This window comes from Convolutriloba macropyga, chromosome 1, assembly GCF_964194025.1.
Source record: "Convolutriloba macropyga chromosome 1, txConMacr16.3, whole genome shotgun sequence".
Lineage (NCBI taxonomy): Eukaryota > Metazoa > Xenacoelomorpha > Acoela > Convolutidae > Convolutriloba > Convolutriloba macropyga.
In genome coordinates this window covers 30,791,262-30,816,220 of record NC_134468.1, presented here as the reverse complement: position 1 = coordinate 30,816,220, position 24,959 = coordinate 30,791,262, and the positions used below count along the sequence as shown (strand labels likewise).

Here is a 24,959-nt window from a genome sequence, read left to right as displayed (position 1 = left end):
AACTGATCAAAAGACTTCTGACCTGCGGCGTATAAAAGTAATTTTGTTTGGCATTTAGATATTATCATAACGTAGCAATGGGGTGCAATATTACGGCAAAAGTTATGCAGCAAAAATGGATAAGTTAGTTTTGAAGAATAACTATTAACAATTTTGTGCTTCAGATTTTGTATTAAATTGCGGTATAAAAACTGAAGTTTTTACAAATATTATTCTTCTATGCATATGCCCTAATTAGAAGAAGTTATGTGAATTCTTGCGGTTCAAATTCATGTTAGATTACGTGTCATCGATTTTGTGTGCAATTTACAGCTTGGTGTGAATATTTTGCTTTGCTGTTCTTAGATTTTGATCAAATTGAAAGGCATTTTCTGCTAGTTCAATATTTATAAATTAAGTTTCTTGTGAAAGTGAAAATTTAGAAGTTACAGCGAATATTAGTTAATTTTACTTGGAGAACTGAATTGATTTAACAGGCTCGCCCTGCAGGGTTTATTTCCCATTGTAGCTCACAGTTTAGTGCGTCTAGAATTTGAAGCTCCTCAATTAATAACACCATGGTCCGAATTTGAGTGAGAAAATTCAGATATTTGTCAGGATAAAGACATTGAACCCACAAATTATACGGTATGCATCAAAACAATCATTTAATCAATGATCCTAGCCATTCAGGAGAAATGGAGATTTATATTCTAGGGTAAAGAAAGTGAACCATGGCAGTGAAGCTCTTTTCAAATCAATCCAGACACCTCAGTGCCCAATACAGCTTATCACCTTCCGTTTAAATCTCTGTGTCGTTATGTAACTCGTTGCTATGTAGAAAAAACGAGACGTGCGTGGGGGGGGGGGGGTGGTCAAAGTTGAATTCATCCCGTTTTTTTTGCTTTCAAATCAATGATTCTTGGTGGTCCCAACGTGAACTTTGCCCTAACTGCAATTGAACACAAACAATTCATATCCACTAGGCTGAAGGGGGTTGGGCAGCCAAATTAAAACAAAAACAAAACTGAAAATCTACCCCCTCCCTCCCCCCCCCCCACACACACACACACCCACCCACACACACACCCACCCACACACACACCCACCCACCCACCTACACACACACACACACACACACACACACACACACACACACACACACACACACACACACACACACACACGCACGCACGCACGCACGCACGCACGCACGCACGCACACACACACACACACACACACACACACAGCTTACTGGTCATAGTCATAGACCTTTCATTCCCCTAAGCGCAGTTGACATTGGTCGCGTTTTAAATAAAAATACATGATTCGCAATTAAAACCACGGATAACGGAAAAGAATAGGTTGCGTGGTAAATAGGCCGCGTTTGACTGCCCAACATTTTTTGCAATCAGTTTTTGTTATCGTATCAAAACGTTGCTTTTATCGTAACAGTAATAATAATTTTATTAACACAATAATTTCAACTAAGAAAACTTTTCACTAGAATTAGAAAACCGCTGAATGCATTTTGTATTAATTATTTTTCACTATTCTTGTTTTTCGGCGCGGTTAGAGTATGACCATTTTTTAAAAAAAAGAGCTCTACAGCTGACTTTCAACAATACGGGAAAATTCAGGGCATGCAAAAGATTTGTAATTAATCTTGCATTTTATGACCAAAAAATATTTTTAGTTGAAATGGTAACTGGTTCTGGAATTATCTGGTGAAAAATAGGTACCATTTTCAAAGATGATGAAAAAGCTGGGCTAAGAATTCAACATAAATATAAAATCACCACAACGAATTTCTTCATTTTTCAAATTGATTACTTCTTAAGAAACTAATTGGACGCTCCGATTGACCAAATTTAAGTCTTTTGTTGGTTCATTTTGCTCTATAGTAGCTTATATCAACTTGCGGTGAAAAGGAATGATGATCACGATTGCAACAAAACATACTGATGTTCGAAGGAATGCAGGATCTTACCACAGTAAGCACTTGTGGTCGTAAAGGTATGCTGCTGAGCATTCACGAGACGAATTAAACTGTCGTATAAACAATTCGAATCTGCTGTAATTTCGAGCAAATATTTAAATTATTCCTAAACCGTCATTACTTGATCCTAGTAATATTGAAACGAAGCTGAAGGTGTATAGGATATAAATAACGAGTAGCAATTCAAATGTTTCAAGTTTCCTTTAAAATTTGTCACGGCAGCTGGCAAATTTTACTTATTGATTTTATATTTCAAACTATTCACGAATTTTCATGTTCACGCCACAGTCGAAGTTTCATATTGACGCCATAGGTATACACAAAAGGATCCTTACAAAATAGAAAAAACTGTTTTGGACTTTGAACAAATCTGAGAACATCCAACGCACACCAACTCAAGAATTTCAAAGAAAAGTAAGCAGGAATTGATCTAAAATGTGTTAAATTTTGAAGGGGTCTTAATCAAACTTATTCCAGTAAAATACTGAAAAGTTCTGATGCATTTTTTAGGTAAAGCGTTAACCAGCAAAAATCTTTTTAAACAAGTATGGCTCAACTAAAGTCAGTGAGAACATTTATCATTTATCAAAAAGGTTTGTTTCAGGTTCAAACTTTAATTTTTGACATTTTGGTTGTTCTCTTCCACTGCTCCAAATGTCCCCAAATTAATACAGTGAAAAAGAAAAACGTCAGTTCAATATTAATTCGAAACGGTGTCGAAGCCTACAAAATCGTAATCTACTCCTTAAAAGTATTAAAGAAACTCAATTCCCCCTTCTTCTAACGCCAAAAACAAGATTTGTCATTTGTAATTAAGGCGGTGCATTGCAAGGTAGTTGCACAAGACAAAACAAGAGAACCAAAAAAATGGGGAAAATATATAAGAACTTGTAGCATCAACGAAAAAAAAACATTATTGGAGAGATAGAACAGCCATGAAGAATGACTGCCTTCTAATTCACTTGAAAAGTATTACTAATTGAATTTTATCTTTCACACTTTTTCCAAAGTTTCATGTTTATGCCACAGCACAAACACATACACACCCACACACACACATACACACACAACCACACACACAAGCACACACACACATACACACACACACACCCTCACACACACACAAACAAACAAACACACGCACACACACACCCAGCCCGCCACAGACACACACACACACATATATATATATATATATATATATATATATATATATATATATATATATATATACCCAGCCACACACACACACACACACACACACACACACACATATATATATATATATATATATATACATATATACATGCACGCACACACGCACGTACGCACGCACGCACACAGACACACACCCACACACAGACACATACACACACACACACACACACATACACACACACACACATACACACATACACACACACACACGCACACACACACACACACACGCGCGCACGCACACTGCTCACTGCTTACTGGTCATAGTCATAGACCTTTTTTTCCCCTAAGCACAGTTAACATTGGTCGCGTTGTAAATAAAAATACATGATTCGCAATTAAAACCACGGATAACGAAAAGGAATAGGTCGCGTGGTAAATAGGCCGCGTTTGACTGCCCAAAATTTTGTGCAATCAGTTTTTGTTATCGTATCAAAGCGTTGCTTTTATCGTAACAGTAATCGCTTTTAACACAATAATTTCAACTAAGAAAACTTTTCACTAGAATTAGAAAACCACTGAATGCATTTTGATATTAACTATTTTTCACTGATCTTGTTTTTGGGCGCGGTTAAATATGACCAATTTTTTGAAAAAAATGAGCTCTACAGCTGGCTTTCAACAATACGGGAAAATTCAGGGCATGCAAAAGATTTGTAACTAATCTTGCATTTTATGACCGAAAAACATTTTTAGTTGAAATTGTAGCTGGTTCTGGAATTATCTGGTACGTAAAAAATAGGTGCAATTTTCAAAGATGGTGAAAAAGCTGAGCTAAGAGTTCAACATAAATATAAAATCAACACAACGAATTTCTTTATTTTTTCAAATTGATTACTTCTTAAGAATCTAATTGGACGCTCCGATTGACCAAATTTGATTCTTTTGTGGATTCATTTTGCTCTATATTAGCTTATATCAACTTGCGGTGAAAAGGAATGATGATCACGATTGCAGCAAAACAGACTGATTTTCGAAGGAATGCAGGATCTTACCACAGTAAGCACTTGTGGTCGTAAAAGTATGCTGCTGAGCATTTACGAGATGAATTAAACTGTCGTATAAACAATTCGAATCTGCTATAATTTCGAGCAAATATTTAAATTATTCCTAAACCGTCATTACTTGATCCTAGTAATATTGAAACGAAGCTGAAGGTGTATAGGATATTAATAACGAGTAGCAATTCAAATGTTTCATGTTTCCTTTAAAATTTGTCACGGCAGCTGGCAAATTTTACTTATTGATTTTATATTTCGAACTTTTCACGAATTTTCATGTTCACGCCACAGTCGAAGTTTCATATTGACGCCATAGGTATAAACAAAAGGACCCTTACAAAATAGAAAAAACTGTTTTGGACTTTGAACAAATCTGAGAACATCCAACGCACACCAACTCAAGAATTTCAAAGAAAAGTAAGCAGGAATTGATCTAAAATGGGTTAAATTTTGAAGGGGTCTTAATCAAATTTACTCAAGTAAAATACTGAAAAGTTCTAAAGTATTTTTAGGTAAAGCGTTAACCAGCAAAAATTTTTTTAAAATTGTATGGCTCAACCAAAGTCAGTGAGAACATTTATCATTTATCAAAAAGGTTTGTTTCAGGTTCAAACTTTAATTTTTTACATTCTGGTTGTTCTCTTCCGCTGCTCCAAATGTCCCCAAATTAATACAGTGAAAAAGAAAAACGTCAGTTCAATATTAATTCGAAACGGTGTCGAAGCCTACAAAAATGTAATCTACTCCTTAAAAGTATTAAAGAAACTCAATTCCCCCTTCTTCTAACGCCAAAAACAAGATTTGTCATTTGTAATTAAGGCGTTAGTTGCTCAAGACAAAACAAGAGAACCAAAAAATGGGGAAAATATATGAGAACTTGTAGCATCAACGAAAAAAAATATTATTGGAGAGATAGAACAGCCATGAAGAATGACTGCCTTCTAATTCACTTGAAAAGTATTACTAATTGAATTTTATCTTTCATACTTTTTCCAAAGTTTCATGTTTATGTCACAGCCGAAGTTTCATATTGACGACATAGGTATACACAAACGAATCCTTAGAAAATAGAAAACAAACACTGTTTTGGGCTTTGAACAAATCTGAGAACTTCCAACTCACACCAACTCAAGAATTTCAAAGAAAAGTAAGCAGGAATTGATCTAAAATGGGTTAAATTTTGAAAGGGACTTCGTCAAAATTTTTCCAGTAAAATACTGAAAAGTTCTGAAGTATTTTTATGTAAAGCGTTAACCAGCAAGGAACTTTTTAAACGTGTATGGCTCAACTAAAGTCATTGAGAACGTTTATCATCTATCATAAGGGTTTGTTTTAGGTTCACACTTTAATTTTTGAAATTTTAGTTGCTCTATTCCACTGCTCCAAATCTTCACAAATTAATACAGTGAAAAAGAAAAACGTCAGTTCAATAATAAGAGGAAACAGTTTCAAAGTTTACAAAATCATAATCTACTCCTTAAAGGTATCTAAAAGAAATTAATTCCCCTTTCTTCTAACGCCAAAAACAAGATTTGTCATTTGTAATTAAGGCGGTAGTTGCACAAGACAAAACAAGAGAACCAAAAAATGGGGAAAATATATGAGAACTTGTAGCATCAACGAAAAAAAAACAATATTGGAGAGATAGAACAGCCATGAAGAATGACTGCCTTCTAATTCACTTGAAAAGTATTACTAATTGACTTTTGCCTTTCACACTATTTCCGAAGTTTCTAGATAACGCCACAGCCGAAGTTTCATATTGACGCCATAGGTATACACAAAAAGATCCTTACAAAATAGAAAAAAACACTGTTTTGGACTTTGAACAAATCTGAGAACTTCCAACGCACAGCAACTCAAGAATTTCAAAGAGAAGTAAGCAGGAATTGATCTAAAATGGGTTAAATTTTGAAAGGGACTTCATCAAAATTATTTAAATAAAATACTGAAAAGTTCTGAAGTATTTTTATGTAAAGCGTTAACAGGCAAGGAACTTTTTGAACGTGTATGGCTCAACTAAAGTCAGTGAGAACTTTTATCATCTATCATAAGGGTTTTGTTTTAGTTTCAAACTTTCATTTTTGACATTTTAGTTGTTCTATTCCACTGCTCCAAATCTTCACAAAATATTACAGTGAAAAAAGTGAAAAAAACGTCAGTTCAATAATCAGAGGAAACAGTGTCGAAGTCTACTAAATCATAATCTACTCATTAAAAGTATTTAAGAAAATTAATTCCTCCTTCTAACGCCAATAACAAGATTTATCAATTTGTAATTAAGGCAGTAGTTGGACAAGACAATACAAGAGAACCAAAAATAGGGGAAAAAGATATGAGAACTCGTAGCATCAGCGGCAAAAACCATTTTTGGAGAGACAAAACAGTAATGAAGACTGGCTGCCTTCTAATTCACTTGAAAAAATTTAATTATTGATTTTTATCTTTCACACTATTTCCGAAGTTTCATGTTCACGCCACAGCCAAAGTTTCATATTGACGCCATAGATATACACAAAAGGATCCTTACGAAATAGAAAAAATACTGTTTTAGAATTTGAACAAATCAGAGAACTTCCAACCTACACCAACTAAAGCATTTCAGAGAAAAGTAAGCTGGAATTTATCTAAAATGGGCTAAATTTTAAAGGGACCTCATCAAACTCATTCCAGTAAAAAAATGAAAACTTCTGAAGTATTTTTTATGTCAAGCGTTAACCAGCAAGGAATTTTTTAAACGTTTATGGTTTAACTAAATCAGTGAGAACGTTTATCATCTATGATAAGGGTTTGTTTATGGTTCATACTTTAATTTTTGAAAATTTAGTTGTTCTCTTCCACTGCTCCAAAAGTTCACAAATTAATACAGTGAAAAATAAAAACTTCAGTTCAATATCAAGCGGAAACGATGTCGAAGCCTACAAAATCATAATCTACTCCTTAAAAGTATTAAAGAGAATCAATTTCCCCCTTCTTCTAATGCCAGTAACAAGATTTATCATTTTTAATTAAGGCGGTAGTTGGACAAGACAATACAAGACAACCAAAAAAATGGAAAAAACATATGAGAACTCGTTCGTAGCATCAATGAAAAAACCATTATTGGAGAGACAAAAGTAATGAGGACTGACTGCCTTCCAATTCACTTGAAAAGTTTTACTAATTGACTTTTATCTTTCACACCATTTCAGAAGTTTCATGTTCACGCCGCAGCCGAAGTTTCATATTGGCGCCTAAGGTATACACAAAATGATCCTTACAAAATAGAAAAAGACACTGTTTTGGACTTTGAACAAATCTGAAACCTCCAACGCACATCAACTCAAGAAAATCAAAGAAAAGTAAGCAGGAATTGATCTAAAATGGGTTAAATTTTGAAAAGGACTTCATCAAAATTATTCCAGTAAAATACTGAAAAGTTCTAAAGTATTTCTAGGTAAAGCATTAACAAGCAAAAAATTTTGTAAACAAGTATGGCTCAACTAAATTCAGTGATAACGTTTATCAACTATCATAAGTGTTTGTTTTAGGTTAACACTTTAATTTTTGACATTTTAGTTGTTCTCTTCCACTGCTCCAAATGTTTACAAATTAATACAGTGAAAAAGAAAAACGTCAGTTCAATATTAATCGGAAACGGTGTCGAAGCCTACAAAATCTTAATCTACTCCGCAAAAGTATTAAAGAAACTCAATTCCCCTTCTTCTAACGCCAAAAACAAGATTTGTCATTTGTAATTAAGGTGGTAGTTGCACAAGACAAAACAAGGGAAACAAAAAGTGGGGAAAATATATGAGACTTTGTAGCATCAACGGAAAAAAAAACATTATTGGAGAGAAAAAACAGTCATGTAGAATGACTGCCTTCCAATTCACTTGAAAAGTTTTACTAACTGATTTTTATCTTTCACACTTTTTCCAAAGTTTCATGTTTACGCCACAGGCGAAGTTTCATATTGACGCCCAAGGTATACACAAAAGGATCCTTGCAAAATAGAAAAAACAGTGTTTTGGACTTTGAACAAATCTGAGAAACTCCAACGCACATCAACTCAAGAATTTCAAAAAAAAGTAAGCAGTAATTGATCTAAAATGGGTTACATTTTGAAGGGGTCTTAATCAAAATTTTTCCAGTTAAATACTGAAAAGTTCTGCAGTATTTCTAGGTAAAGCATTAACAAGCAAAAATTTTTCTAAATAAGTATGGCTCAACTAAATTCAGTGAGAACGTTTATCAACTATCATAAGTGTTTGTTTTAGGTTAACACTTTAATTTTTGACATTTTAGTTGTTCTCTTCCACTGCTCCAAATGTTCACAAATTAATACAGTGAAAAAGAAAAACGTCAGTTCAATATTATTCGGAAACGGTGTCAAAGCCTACAAAATCTTAATCTACTCCTTAATAGTATTAAAAGAAACTCAGTTCCCCCTTCGTCTAACGCCGAAAACAAAATTTGTCGTTTGTAATTAAGGCGGTAGTTGCACAAGACAAACCAACAGAAACAAAAAATGGGGAAAATATATGAGACCTTGTAGCATCAACGAAAAAAACTTTATTGGAGAGACAAAACAGTCATGAAGAATGACTGCCTTCTAATTCACTTGAAAAGTTTTACTGATTGATTTTTATCTTTCACACTTTTTCCAAAGTTTCATGTTTACGCCACAGCCGAAGTTTCATATTGACGCCATAGGTATACACGAAAGGATCCCTACAAAATAGAAAAAAACACTGTTTTAGACTTTGAACGAATCTGAGAACCTCCAACGCACACCAACTCAAGAATTTCAACGAAAAGTAAGCAGGAATTGATCAAAATGGGTCAAATTTTGAAAGGGACTTCATCAAAATTATTCCAGTAAAATACTGAAAAGTTCTGAAGTATTTTTATTTTGTAAAACGTTAACCAACAAGGAGTTTTTGAAACGTGCATGGATCAACTAAAATCAGTGGGAACTTTTATCATCTATCATAAGGGTTTGTTTTAGGTTCATTCTTTAATTTCTGACAGTTTAGTCGCTCTTTTCCACTGCTCCAAATGTTCACAAATTAATACAGTGAAAAAAACATCATTTCGATATTAAGAGGAAACGGTGTCGAAGCCTACAAAATAGTAATCTACACCATAAAAGTATTAGAGAAAATCAATTCCCCCTTCTTTTAACCCCCATGAAAAGATTTCTCATTTATAATTAAGGCGATAGTAAGACACGAAAGTACAAGAAAACCAAAAAAAATGTAAAAAAGATATGAAAACTCGTAGCATCAACGACAAAAACCATTATTGGAGAGACAAACAGTAATGAAGACTGACTGCCTTCTAACTCACTTGAAAAAAAATACAACTTTTGTCGTTGCTGCGATTGCGCTAAAAATTGCAGAAAAAATATTAAATGTGGCAAAAAACGTTCTAGTGGCAAAAAACGTTTAAAAAAACATACGTCATAAAAGCATGGAAAACATAATTTCTCAATTGAAAGTTTGTAGACACATGAATTTTGAGATGTTCTTGGTCCGACTGAGTCTATAGACTACAAAATAATAGGGAACAAAAGCAGAACTATAGTTTTTAAATAAAATTTACTCAAACCGCCGGGAAACCAAAAAAAACATTAGTTGTTCGTTGCAGATGTCGTATATACTCATTAGCCTTCATTTGCACGTAAAAATCACCCGTCAATAACTGAGGTTTGATTCGAAACTTTTCTGGTCTGTAACTTAAATAAAGTACAAAAAAAGCGATCCTTTTTAAAAATCACAGCGTCCCTTCGAATCCCTATATATAAGAAAAATGCCAAGAACAGATTAAAACTGTTTTCGTTATTGATGCCTGTTCATATCAAAAAACTAATCTCCAATTCAAATAACGAATCGAAACGGCTAAATTGACAAGAAATACATCCAATTTATATGGTGAACTTTGGATGGTTATCAAGATATAATATCAAAAAACAACTATATATCAATTACAGAATTTCCTTCCTAGATCCCTGGATACCAACTTACCAACTTAGGTATTTGATGAATTAGACTCCATCATAAGACTACAAAAAGAACATCAAATTACTTCAAAAATCAAGAATTCATAAAAAGATTACGAAACAAAATTGTCGGAGCCATAAAAAAACTGAGTTTTACACAAAAAGCACAATAATTTTTCATTGGACTGTATTCGAAAAGAATTATGGCTTTGTTCTAATTGAACTTTTCAAGAAAAACAAACTTGCCTGTATTAGGGTTAAAATGATTGCAAAAATGGTTTTGAAAAGCACAGACACAAATTGCAATCTGAATCCCATTTCCATTCAAAAATCAACACCGAGACCACAATTTGACCTTATTGCTTTTGAAAACGCAGTTGTTGTTTAAACTTCCACAATATTTTTCTGGACACAAAAATTTTAATATAACGGAAGAAAAATATGTATTTATTATAAACATATGTTTAAATGACCAAAAGACCGCAAAAATGTTACTTCAGGAAAACATTCTGATAGTTTTACTGCTTATCCATGGGAAAAATATCCAAATTTCAAAGAAATAGGCTGATTCGACCAAGAAGTCAAAATAATAACAAAAAAAATAATGAACGCTGGATACTTGTCGGACACATTTTGGCGGAACACCATTATGTATCAATAAAAACCACTAAATATTTTCTTTTATAACTTTTTAGATGCAGATTTCGACATTTGAATAAATGGGAAAATGGTAAAACTACAAATAAAACATCAAATGCTGTCGAAATTTTGGAAAATAATGAAAATTTAATAAAAAATTTTTCGGAGTCTTGAAAACCATGTTATTTTCTCAGAAAAGACAATAATTATACATTTGACCTTATTTGAACCAGAATAGAACCTCTTATAATTGGAGCAATTTGGAAATTAAAACAGACAAGCCTGTAATTAGGGTGAAAAAAATGCAAAAAAAAAGTTTTGAAAACGACAGACACAAAACAATCCGAACTTGTTTTCATTGCATAAATAAACGATGAGAACAAAACTGGTCTTGCTACCGCTCCGTAGTTGCTAAAAAGCGCAATTAATCTAAAATTTGTCGAACGAAAATCTTAATAGCGGCATCCTTAGCATTTAAAATCTTAACGGCAAGCGAATATCTTAATAAATGAAAAAAACATGGATTTTTTATACATATCTATTTTAAATTGCGAAAGACAGCTAAACTGTTAGTTTCATACACCTTCTTGTGTAATGGGTGGTAAAAATAGCTCTCATCTGAGAAAAAAGATTATGTCAGAAGTTTCATGTCTTCTCGACAGATGAAACTGGACAATAGGGGTCAAATAGACAAATTTGATGCAGTTTTTAACGAAATAACAAGAAAAATGCTAAATATTCAGACAAAATTTGAGCAAAAATATGTGGTTTGGACAATTCATGAACCGGCTTTTATCTTTAATTTAAAACAAATGAGACTATCGTGAACAATTTTATCACTTTTTAAGCGAAAATTGATCAAAATATAAGCGATTTTTGTGACAAAAGTGATTAAAACAACGGCAGTTGGGATAACTCACAATATGACGTCACTCACAACTCTGTACGACACGCCTGCTCAAATTTTCGTGCGTTTTTCTACTTTGAATGCACGACGCCCCCACCATCTTCGTTCTCGACATACTTACTTTTGGTCCGGGACTTCAGTTATGCTTAGGCGGAGTTAAATCCTTAAAAATCAGCTGAAAGTTTTAGAGGACGTCATTGCTCTAAAACTTTTCAGGAATTTGTGGTAAGAGTATGCTTTTGAAACTCAATGTAACTTAATTGATTTTCAAATTAGTCTAATTGAATGCTTTTGAAACTCGTGGCTCCTGATTAAGCTGACGTCAATTGTTAAATGTAAGTTCATTCCAGTTTTCCAGGAGTGATAGTCCAGTTGGCTTCCTAAGCAGCTCTAAGCTAATGCATTTGGTTTTTTACTTGAAAGTTTTATGATCGTTTCGACTTTAAAAATTAATTGATTTTTAAAAAAATAATGGCTTAACGAACTTTTCCTCTTTTTTTCTTAATTTGGTCAATTCGTAGCTTAGTGTCAGCAAAGAAGCAATGCTTCTTCATTCTACTGATCTAAAATTTAGTCTCGATTGCGGTTTTAAGCCTGAAGTTATTGTTTTCTGGCTCTGATTCTACTAGATTTCAGATTTTTTTAGTTTTCAGATATTGGCCAGTTTTTCACGTTTTCTAGTCACATTATTACATTATTAACAGTTCAATTATCACCGTATTAGCGTTCAAAATAAAGCTCAATTGAACATATTAAAATCCTGAAAGAGACAGATTATCGTTTTAACGGCCTCGACCCTTCTTTCTTGAAGAAATTAAATGATTTTTTTAAATTTTGTCTTTAACTGTCAATTTTACTTTGTCATTTTGGTCGTATTAAATTTCGTGTAAAGCTATAGGTTTCACTGGCTTTTCATGGCTCCAAAATATTGTTTTTAGTTCATTACTTGAAAACTTATTGTCGATTTGACATTTAAAAATAATTCATTTTTAAACTAATGGCTTTTTGAACTTCCCCTCCATTTTAGATTACTCTCAGCAATGAACGAAAATTTCTACTTTCTACTGAATTCAAATTCAATTTGTATCGCGCTTTTACACCTTAAGTTATGGTCTTCTGGCATTAATACTATTAGATTTCAATTTTTTTCAGGTATTTGCCCATTTTTCACGTTTTGCCATCTTTGTCACATTATCACGTTTTTATATCAGATTATTGGCGCTCAAAATAAGGAACAATTGATTATACTATAATGTTTATGGATACAGATTCTGGTTTTAATGACTTCGATAATACATTCTCGTAGAAATTAATTGATATTTTTACTTTTGTCTCCAACTATCGTTTTTATTTTGTCTTTTTAGTCGTATGAAATTTTCTGTACCATAACCCGGTTTCATTGGCTTTTCATGGAACGATAGAGGGGCGAATAATCTGATATGAGCAGATAGCTGATGGCTTTCATGACTTTCAAAACAATCGTTTTCCAAAACTAAAAAAAAAATTTTAACTTCGCAAGTTTGCTCTTTTTATTTTTTCTTTTTGTTACCTGATCTCGTTAATTACAGGTAAAATATGATATTATGGGTGTCACCGGAAGGTGTCAAAATGGATTGATGTCCCAAAATCTATTTTTTGTAAAGAATGCGTTATGACCTTACTGACTTCGACACCGGTTTTTCACAAAAAAAAAAGTAAAATATTTTGATTTTTGTCATTTTCGACCTTCTTTTTGTAGATGCAAGACATATTCTGGATAATATCGGGTCTCAAAGGCTTCCTTTGGATGAATAAACGACCCTTTTTAAATATTTGATATTGTAATTAATATCTTTCATGACTTTGGATATAATTTTGTTTCGAAAAGAATCAAAATTATTACATAGTTGTGACCTTTGCTCTTTTTTTGTCTACTTGTTACCTAGTCTCACTAATAAATGGCCACATACTAATTTATCGGTGATTGAAGAAGGCGCAATCGAATATATTTTGGGGGCCAAAAAATGGCTTGACGGTTTTGACATTGTTTTCTGGCAAATTTCATTTGAATTTTTGTTTGTTGTTTTTTTTGTTGTTCTTTTTAGCCGCTTAAAAAAATGAATAAGGACAGGTCCTAATGCCCATCTATAGAAGCATTAGTAATCGCAAACCTTTTGGATGTTTTACTTGATTTCTAATGGTTTCTTTTTTTAAAAAAATAAGCCAAATTTTTAACTTTACTGTTTTTGTTCTTTTTTGTCTAATTGTTACCAAACTTTTTTATAGACTGGTCCATATCTTTTCTTGTGATTTATAAGTTTTTTTAGTTTTAGTAGTTTTAGGTATATCTGACGGTATGTTGACTTTGTTATTAATTTTTGTTTTTTAAAAAGGACATAAAGTTTTTGATGTAATTAATGTTTGTTGTTGTTTGATTTTGCTGTTCGCCTTGACTCGCTTTCTTAATTCTGTCATATCTCATGACTCTACTGCACCTTTTTTTACTCCAATGAGTTATTTGCTTTGGAGGCTATCTTTTCGTTCATACACCATTTTTTTAAAAAAATTCTTGAATTTTTGGGGTTTTCTATCTGTTCCTCATTCGGTAGACAATTATGCTAAAATTGTGGATGAGCGGGGTGGGAACCTTATGTGCCATCGATTTGTTTTTAATTTAGAATTCTACGCCTGACAAGTTTTCAAATGATGCCACTCACAACTCTGTTTGACAAGTCAGCTCAGATTTTCGTTCGTTTTTCTATTTTTAGACTCAGTAAATTTGAATGCACGACGCCCCCATGATCTTCGTTCTCGACATACTTACCTTTGGTCTGGGACTTCAGCCTAGCACAAGAGGAGTTATGAATAGGAGGAGTTAAGTCCTTAAAAACCAGCTAAAAAGTATCAGAGGACGTCATAGCTCCATAACTTCGCACGAATTTGTGGTAAGAGTATGCTTCATGAACTCAATCTAACTTAATTGATTTTTTCAAATTAGTCTAATTGACTGTTTTTAAAACTCGTGACTCCTGATTTAGCTGACGTCAATTGCTAATTGAAAGTTCATTCCAGTTTTGTTTAGACCTGAACAATTCAACAATCACATTGCACAACCATAACTTCCTTGTTAAATGAAAAGAATAGCTGGCGGGGTGTGGCCATGAGGCAATTTGTTCCGTCAATATTAAAAAGTATTCACTACAAGTATAAAGTAAATACAAAGACACTGAAAAAGCATTGAACAACGCTAAATTAGATGAACAAACGTGACTTTTAATGAATTCATGTCATTTCTCAGCATTGTTTCACTGATTCAGTTAGGGAGAACGTGGCAAATTTGTGAACAAAAGCGTCGCAAATTTTTACCGGTTAAAGACAGCTTTCCTCGCTTGCAAAATTTTGTTTGCAACGTTGTGATATCAGTTGCCTACAAGTAAAAGATTATAAGCAAAAAAATCTGAAATTTTGCAGAATTCAAACTGAAAAATGAGATCAGCTGATTTCCTTAGCATTCAGCCCATTCACCTCATTTCTTCAACCCATGTCATCTATTACGTTCATTTGAGCACAAATTTAGCTAAATCCCTGATAAGGGAAATGCGTCAATTACCATTCAAGCTGTGCTCAAAATGTATATCGAATCAGTGTTTCAACAGCAAAAATGCAGAATTGCAAACAGTGCGTTCGAACTATAGAGCTATGTTGTAACGGAGTCAAAGATTTGAAAAAATTTTGAAACTGATTTGAAAATTTGATGCTACTTTGATCCCGCCCAAAAAAAAATCATTTCGAGTTTTTTGAAACAATTTAAGTGATGTGATTAATCAATGTGATTAATTAAATAATCGCCTCCCCTATATCTCCCAACCAGATCAAGAATTTCATTGAAATTTTCAAGCTTGAATTTATTCTGATCAAATTTACCTCAAATCATAATTGTTCTAACCCTCAAATTTATCTGCGGGCTAGAAATTTATGCTACCCTGGTTCTTAAATCTACTTTTGCCGCTCGATATTTGTCCCGGTACAAGAAAAGGCACTGATCCTAGAAGAGACATTCTTAATCCTTTAACTTCTCGAGGACAGAATGCGGTTTAAAAATTCAAATATTTTAAGCTTTTTTATGTTTCATTGCTATGGGTTACCCGGAATTGAGTCTCAGAGCTTTTTACCGCTAAACCATCACAATCCAAGAGTAAAACCTAATTCAGTTCTGAAACATTCAGTCTCCTGTATGTTTCTTTATGTGCAGTTTTTCTTCATTGTGATTCTAATAATGTCATTGTCTGCCCAGGCTAAACTTATCCTGTATATTCTGAAAATTACTCATACACCAAAACTAAGTATGGGCAGAATAATTTCATACTTTTGTAGCTTATAACTGGTAATTACAATAATAGAATACACACTATTTATACATAAGTTGGTTTGTAGGCGATTTCCACAAAGCCCATTTAGCTCAGTGGTTAAAAGCGGTTCGAAAAAACAATTACGCACATTATTTCTCCAATAGCCGTAACTTTTAAATTATTACCATTAATTTCAAAAAGTTTAAATTCCGAAAAATCACTTGCTGCAAATGTGTCCATGTGAAAATTTAATTAATATAACTTCAATTGAACAAGCAACTCATTTTGCACTTTGTAGATTAAATTGAAAATACAATGGTTCAAGCAGACTTATTGAGAATTTTATTAACATTGAAAATGATGCATTACTACTCATCTGAAATTTTAAGATTGACTGCGCGACTTAAATTCAGTGTGATACACTGGACACATATATATGACTGAGAAAAATGTTCAAAAAACTTTCTCGCTTTAATCACCGTCAGAATATTTTGTAAGATAACTGTTTGTTTAATCTGTCATTCGAGTTAAAGTTGACTTCCTATCTAATTTTAAGTTTTTAAACAATCAATTTTAATTTGTTCAAGAATCAGACATTTTCAGCGCCGGTTTTAATGCTTGAAAAGCCAGCCTTAAAATTTTAAGTTCATAGAAATTTTTAAAATTTGTATTTTTTCGTGGCGGCTTTTGAACTTAGAAGAAAACAGACAACTTGCATGCCATGATGCAATATTTGCTGATTTATAGCAGTAAATGCTGATTATATTTCGCTGATTATTGATAAAGCGCATCTAACGTGACTTCAAAAACAAAATGTACAACTTTTTTCTTGATGGCTAGCTCCCGAAAATTAATTGCAATCTATTTCGACTGTTATATTTGTTTAAAAACAACTTGTAAAAAATATATCAAACATTGGGTTCTTCAATTTTTTCAAAATCTTTTCAGTTTCAACATAATGAACAAAAATTGAGCATCAAAAAGAAAATATGGCGCCCCCGATAAACAAGAAAAAGACTCAAGGCCAAAATTTTACCGCTGAAAATAAAACATACCCGGCAAATTGCCGGAAAATAGCCACCGTTGATTCCAATAAGCATGATTGGGCTTGAACGAATAGAAGATATTAAAAAAAAAAGATTTTTGTACAAAAGAATTTTTTAAGTCCGATTTATTTTGATGGCATTTCGTAGTTGAACATAATTCTGTTTCTTAAAGAGAAGCTACAAGGGCTACTATCAAAACCAATAAACATAAGAGATGGTAACTAAGACTTATAGAAGCGACGTTCAAATAGCAGGCATCTAAAATTGGGCTTTACGGGTTTATCCCGTTTCTATTTCTGACTTCAATTTTTTATACTGACTCTGTTCATTTTGAATTGCTTTGCTGAGCAACTGATGTTCAAATTCACTTTTAACAGAATGAGAGAAGAGAAAAACTAGCCTAGAGAAGTCAAAAAGATTTCACGCAAAATGTCGAAAAAGCGGGTAGTCGAAAAAATTGTAAAGCGAAAAGTTCGACGAAGTAAAAAAACATAGCAGGACAAGTCCTGATATACAATCCAAAGAATTGAATCAAAAACAGACCTAATTAACCTTACCGGCAGATCAGTTGAACAATCCCAACCATGAAGACAAAAAGTTGAAACCCAAAAGAATCAAACAAACTAAACAAAAAAAATAATCATTGCTAAAACTCTTGGAGCTTTTAACCTGAAGGCCATAGATGACACAATTCAAAATTATCATTAGTTCACGCACAAGCTTTGCAGGAGATTATTTTGCCTTTAAAGGTAGATAAACTCGAGAGAGATGACAAATGCTTCAAAAAACTGAGAAAAACAAAATTTAAAGAAAGTTTCTAAATATCGCTGGAAAAAAATTAAAAATCAATTAATTTTATCTCTGGAATTCTGTCAGGTAACACATCTGCAAGACTTAGAAAAGCTTCGTGGGATAGTAAAGGTCGTTAAACTCAGAAAATGACAAAGAATTCTAAACATTTAAAAAAATGAAATTTTAACAAAAACTTGCTAAAAACGTGATATTATAATCTTCAGAACTCTTTCATTGTCTCAGCAGACTATCCATTATACCTATTGCAAGCGTTGAAAAGCTTCACTGGCTCAAAAAGGTCCACAAAATTGTAACATGATAATAATTTTCAGAAAATTTAAAAAAATGTAATTTTATCAAGATGTTGCTGAAATTCGTGTTATTAACCTATTGATAACCATTCCATTACCTCTATCTACTATGCAGTAACTTATTATCAAACTCTGGAGGAGGTTCCTGAGCCGTGCTGCAGGAAAAACGCAAAAATTTTAAATACATTTAAAAAAACTTGAAAAATTGCAAGTTTTTTTTTAAAACCTGCTAAAATTTGTGATATTAAAAAATTGACAACCATTTTATTGCCACTAGAAACTATGCAGCAACATACTTGCAAACCTTATAGAAAGTTCCCTGGCCAGTGAGAAAAAATACTAAATTTAAAGAAATTTAAAAAAATGCAGCAATTTTTAATTAAAATCGTTAAATTCGAAAGACTAAAATCTTGAAACACATTCCCCATTACAAATAAAACTATGCAGTAAAACCACTATGCAATGAAACCACTACACTACCACTAGAAATTGTGCAATAACCTATTATTAAAACCAAGAGGAGGCTTCTTGAAACCAGGGGCTGAAAAAACCCCAAAAAATGTCAAAAACCTTGATAATTTGTTAAGAATTTGTATAAATTTGCGCCTTTACGTTTAGAGTACCAAAACATCTAGCTCTTAAAATGGCCAAAAAAATATTTAACTCACGCCAAACACCATTATGAAGCTTTACGAAGCTCAATATCAGACTGGTCAAACAAAAAATTGGAAAAATGACGAACAAATGCGAAAATTTGCAACAATTTGAGCTCAAAAACTCCTAAAAATGACCTTATAACCTTGAATTACGGCCTTCCCAGTAGCTTCAACACTCTTAGCACATGAAGGAAAACTAAACGCGGCTAAGGGTCTCTATTGACACTTGATGCCCGCTGAGCTTTACCTGTTTATCCCGTTTTGAAAGCTCAAAGTCATGAAAAGATGTGAAAACATCTTACAAAAATAAAAAAAAAGACAGAGCACCAATACAATCCAATTCTTGGATTGTAAAAAACATAGCAGGACAAGTCCTGACGTACAATTCAAAAAATTTTCATTGACTTAACAAACAACTAGACCTAGAACGGACAATGAGTGAATTGGGAAAACAATTTCTAAAAAAAATCAGATGAAAAAAAACAAAAAACAGAAAATCATTGTCAAAATTCTGCTAGGGGAAAAAAAACCCCTAGTGAGATATGTAATTTTGATTCTAACAAAAAACTAGGTCCAGAATGAGCTGTGAATGGATTGGGAAAACTATTTAGAAAAAAATCCGATCCAAAAAATTGAAAAAACAGTAAAAATCAGAGTGAAATTGCCGCATGTGAACAAAAAACCACACCGAGAAACCGAATTTTTGTTCAAACATCGTTTTCTCACCCTACTTTAAAATTAGAGCGAAAAAAATTCACGCCGCAAAACCACTCGCTTTTTCGCTCCATTTCCTGTTTTGGCGTGACCAAAATCACCACTCCAATTTGACTTCAAAAATCATGAAAATGTGTGAACAGATCTTTAAAAAAAAGACAGCGCCCCAATAGAATACAAATTCTTTGAATTGTAAAAAAAAACATAGCAGGAAAAGAACTGACGTACAATTCAAAGAATTTTCATTGACTAAACAAAAAACTAGACCTGGAATGAAATATGAATGGATTGGGAAAACCATTTAGAAAAAAATCCGATCCAAAAAAATCGAAAAAAATAGTAAAAACCAAAGTGAAATTGCCGCATGTAAACAAAAAACCACTAGCGAGAAAGCGAATTTTTGTTCAAACACCGTTTTCTCACTCTACTCTAAAATTAGAGCGAAAAAAATTCACGCCGCAAAACCACTCGCTTTTTCGCTCCACTTCCTGTTTCGGCGTGACCAAAATCACCACTCCAATTTGACTTCAAAAATCATGAAACTGTGTGAACAGATCTTAAAAAAAGACAGCGCCCCAATACAATTAAAATTCTTTGAATTGTAATAGGAGCGCTATAATAACCGGCTGAGAAGATGAGGGCGGCTATTAATAAGAAAAATAGCTTTTGACTGTAATTTGATCATTTTTTGTCTATGATACCTAATAAAAGATTCTGCAAAAACAAAGGTGATAGAAGAAAATTTAAACCTACTAGTAAGACAACATACTGGTTTATACTTTCCACATATTTTATACGAGAATTACGTGCACAACTGTCATTGGTTCAAGTATTGCCGAATTATTGGATGGCAAATTAAAAATGGATTCATATTCTTGGCATAAAAAGCACAGCACGATATGTTTTGTCCAACTTTGAAATAGACATTTATTATCAGTCGTTTCTTTGAGGTTCGTAATTTTTTGTTCAATTTGCTTTTAAAGAATCTGAATTAAAGAAAATATAACGTTCAGCTATTTATTTATTTTGTGTTTTTTCTATCAACAATTTTTGATTATTTTGTCTTAACAATAACAGAGGCAAACTGTTTCGAGTTCTTAAAAAAATAAGAAAAAATCACGAAATTATTTATTCTCAAATCCAAAGAATTTAAACAAAGCGTTCCTAAACAAAGTGACGTCGAGGCAAAGATTTCATCGTTTCTCATTATACAATGAGTAGAGTTGTATTGTTCGGATGATAAATTGTCAAATACTTCTGACTTTCTGATCCACAGTGTGACAATCAGTTTCATATACATAAATAAAACAAAAAAATCTTTCTCAAAGGCAATTTAATGAAGCTGGTGGGACTTAAGATTTTGATGAAACTACATTGTATACAAAATTGGATAGAATAACAAAGTCTCAGGCAACTTTTTTTTAACTCCAAAAACAAATTTGCGGGCATGAACAATTTCAATATCATAATTTTTCAACTGTTTGTGCGTTTGAAAAAAAATTAAATAGCTCCTACGATACCAAACCATTTTAATAGCTTTAAAAATCACATTTCTCTGACTCGATTAGCTCGAATTAGTATTTACAGCTTTCTAACTTATTTTTATTCGAGTTTCGAAGTCACTGCTTACAAAATTGAAAAACCTTTTTCATCAAAAATGTCCCTTCCATTAAACATTTTTTTTCCGAACGAAGCTTTCAAGAGGTTCATACAAAAGACGAAAAATTAAATATGGGTGATATCTGGAGGGTGCTACTTTGATGCATCCAGAAACTGGAGCAAAAAACTCAATAAAAACAGATTCGTATAATATTAATGTATACGTAAATTTTTCGCCAGTTGGTGCCAAAATTCGGCAAAGAACACCTAAAAATAATATTACTATTTTTTTTCTCGGACAGAACTTACTTTTTGGTTTTTGGTTTTTCTAATACTTGCTTTAAATATTGGAGGGATTTTGAAGAAAAGAACTTGAGTAAAATGGTTACAAGAAACAATTTTGAACGGTTTTGAAGGGCTGATGAACTGTATGTTCAGGCCACGTTCAAAGAAGGTTGTTCAGTTCTGATATCAACAGTGATGATAACAAACGATACAAAAAGATAAGAAGCAGATTCGTAGGTTTCACCAATATTTATAATTGAAAAAACACGTGAAATGTCGCGTTTTTCTTGGAAGTTATTTGTCCAATTCTTCCATACAATTTTTTCAGGATCGAGAGCAGCCACCATCTGTTAAAATTTTTCTTGGAATTTTGATAACAACAAACAACTCGCTAGATGACAATTAATATCGACTATATTTTTTGTAGTTTTTAATCCATCAAAGACATCAATACAAAATAGCAAAAACAGCGTAGATGAATTCACATAAAAAACTAAAATGAAAATTAAGAGAAAGGTACTATTTTGTTTTCCTAAGAAACTAAGCATTTGAAACTAGCAATTAACAGATTTACTGTTCAGTTTACATTAGGGTTAAAATTTCATAATGTTTACAACTTACTCATATACGCAAAGTCAATAAATATCAAACGTTCACTTTCAAAAATTGTACGGAAGAATAACGATCCCAAATTTTTTGAGTACATAGTTTTGAGGGGAAAAACAGACTACGCAAGACTACAGTACTAATTTGATCCACCAAAATTAGAGCCGGAATTATTGCTAAGAAACCAGTCATTGCTTCAGTGCTTTGAACATTTACAGCAAATCCATTTTTTCGAGTTTCTTGAAATAACATTGTTTGTAACAAAACGGTCAAAACTTTCATAAATCAATCAATATCACTTCTGTTAAGCAATTATTGAGCTATGTTTTATCAGCAATTAATGGTCACTTCAGCCAATATCTGTACATTGTTGTAAAACTGCTAATTTGCTCTATTTGGTGGCTAGAATTCCTGTTCAGGTTAAGTGTGCTCTGTTTTTAACTCAGTAATTCAACGTCTGCTGTTGTCAAATACGCCTACAGGAGTTGAGCAAGAGATAAAGCTGAGCAAAGAATTTGCAGCCACCTTTTCAAGTGGATGTTAATCTTGCAATAGCCTTGCAGGATACTCGGTTATCGTACAATAGCTTTGAAGAATAATTTTAGATGTTCAAAACTAATTTTAGCGATTAAAATGTCACATCTTGCAGAAATCTTCCTAGATGATGCACAATAATGCTAGAGTATTGAAATATCTTTACAAAGTTGGATCTTTTCTGTTTTCTGCAAGTCCAACACCCGCTTAGTTAGGCAACCCCCATTTATAAATGTTTAAACATATTGTTAAAGCTAAGTATTCTTATACGTGAACATTTATGAACAATACGCATTTACTGAAAGCTAGCACAGCTATCTTTTAGTTAATGCATCAATAAAAACATAACCTAAGCATCAATAAAAACTTCTGTATTAGAGCATTTTTGGAGTTAATAAAGGCTTGATTTTTAATTTTTTTTTAGGGAAACTATTCCATAAATGCTTTCAATCTATCTAGACTCTTGTTTCAATGAAATGCTCCTCGTTCGACTACGAAATCATCTTTCCGAAAATTCAGCAGAAAATTGGAATATAAGTATCCATATCACTGTCAAAATTTGGTTAAAATACTTATTTTGTAGTTCGGTGAAACTCCTTCAATTATTTCTTAGAGGAAAGATCCATTTCTCATTTTTTTTTCATTTTAGGGTTTTGGAGTATTGGAACAATTTTTTTTCTTAGATATGCTTGAACCCAAACGTAGAACTCTTACCTTTAGTTACGCGATGAACGCTAGCCACTAAGACATGATTCTTGAGGTCATTGCGACAAATTTTATTATTTCTGCAAAATTGCTGAAAGTGGTTTGCTCAGACGGTTTGTGAAGAAAGCATCAGTGAAGTATCCAATTAATGTAGCTGTGGTTAGTACAAATTACTTCTAGTTATAACCCTCAGTTAGAAATCTTTTCAATCCGTATTAATTCATGTATACATAATGCCTAGAAGTGAAAAGCAAGGCTCGTGGCAACAAAATCTCAAGTCATTGTTTGAATTTTGAATTCGTAAAACAATTTATATTTGGTAAGTGTTATAAAACAGGATGGGAAATATACGCTACGTTAACCACGGGCGTCCTAATTGGACGATTTAAACCATCAGTCGAAGGCAGTGGCTGTAGTGGTAGTAGTAATACTGGGAAAAGAAGACTTAGTTAGCAAAGCAATAATATCAAAACTGAATTGGGATTGGGGACCCGTGGCGCTTACGCTACAATGAATGATTGTTTCACTTTCAAAAATTTATTAAGCCCCCCACCGCCGGCCGCAATTGATTTGGAAAAAAGAGGGCTACTTTGTCGGGATATTAATGGGCCGTTATGCAAATTGAAATTCGTTATTAAAGTGGGCAAGGGCTACGGGGGAAAGTGTTTTTATATAAACTGTAATTGACACTTTTACTTACTCTAAACCAAACAGAGAGACAAAAAGAGAGAAATTCTGCTTTACAATAACGTTGCTCATTTTGTCAATTGAAAATGAGCTCCGATTCAGTTTACACGTTTTAATCATTTTTATTTTACCTTACATTTCCCCTTCTTTTTGGTCTTGAGTTTGCGTCACAGTTGAACGTCTTTTGTGACGTAACAGTCTAAAACTAAATGGGTTTAATTTCCTTGACGCGCACATAAGTTTATAATTTGTATAATGTAGATAAATGTGGCTCAATTTGGTGAAGGGGTTGTTTTGAGAGGCAATAAAGCATAAATACAAGTAAGATGCGGCCGGGCCGTACTTGACGTTGAACATTGATTAGTGCAGGAGAGGGGCGTGTAATGAGTTGTAATGTTCATGTTGAGGGGCAGCGGATAGTGAATTGCGGAGGGGGAGGGGAGTTGGTTAGGTTGATGCGGTGATGACGATGATGTGGGTTAGATGATGCGGTTGTTCCGTGCAGGGAGGCTCGAGTTCTTCCGTTTTCTGACGTGTGACATCCTGGCGTGAAAGAGTCAAATTATCCTTTAAGCGTTAAAGCGGCCCTTCTAATTATTTACCCTCCCTATACCAGCCCCCCCCCCCCCTCCATCGCCGCCGCACACAAACGGCGCGTACCTCACTCACCGCCCTCCCACAGGTTTATCTCTGAATCTACATCTTCACCCCCTCCCCCAATCCACACGGAAGAGGAGGAAGCGAGCTAATGGCCCTTCGGTCTCTATCTCCACCAAATTGGGCCCGCGACTAGAGAGACGGGGAAAAGTGTCGAATCAAATTACCCAGAAACGAATACAAAACCCTACAATTTAGATCGTCTTTAATTGCTTAATAAATTGATATTCAAGCTCAATGCATTCAATCAACTTCGTCATAGAATTCTCAAATCAATTAACGTCTTAAAATACGTAATAGCACTATGCTTCT

The 24,959-nt window shown here is 33.3% G+C and overlaps 1 protein-coding gene across 1 annotated transcript in view; it reads right to left on the bottom strand.

The window, feature by feature from the left end:
- The window catches only part of LOC142337854 (uncharacterized), a 113,239-nt gene extending 88,733 nt beyond the window's left edge, over positions 1-24,506 (bottom strand). Inside the window, exon 1 of the mRNA XM_075387425.1 lies at positions 23,313-24,506. The gene's annotated coding sequence lies outside the window, so the exon portion shown is untranslated. The remainder of the gene's footprint in view (positions 1-23,312) is intronic.
- Between the last annotated feature and the right edge of the window lie 453 nt (positions 24,507-24,959).